Source organism: Penaeus monodon, chromosome 23, assembly GCF_015228065.2.
Source record: "Penaeus monodon isolate SGIC_2016 chromosome 23, NSTDA_Pmon_1, whole genome shotgun sequence".
NCBI classification, from domain to species: domain Eukaryota; kingdom Metazoa; phylum Arthropoda; class Malacostraca; order Decapoda; family Penaeidae; genus Penaeus; species Penaeus monodon.
Genome location: NC_051408.1, coordinates 38,561,612 through 38,561,825, shown reverse-complemented (window position 1 = coordinate 38,561,825; position 214 = coordinate 38,561,612).

The window sequence follows — 214 nt, the reverse complement described above, 5'->3', positions numbered from 1 at the left end:
CTAGGCAGACAGACAAGCAGAATCAGAACCACACAAGATCAGAAGACAAAAACATGATAAAAAGAGAGAGGGAAAGGAAAGGAAAATTCATTACCAACTTAGGAATCCCCCCGCCCCCAAGCCATGTGCGGTTCGTCCTCATTCAACCGTGTTTCCCGTTGCTCCTCCCACTTCCTCGTCCGTATTTAAAGGCAGCGCCAGACATTGTGTTTCT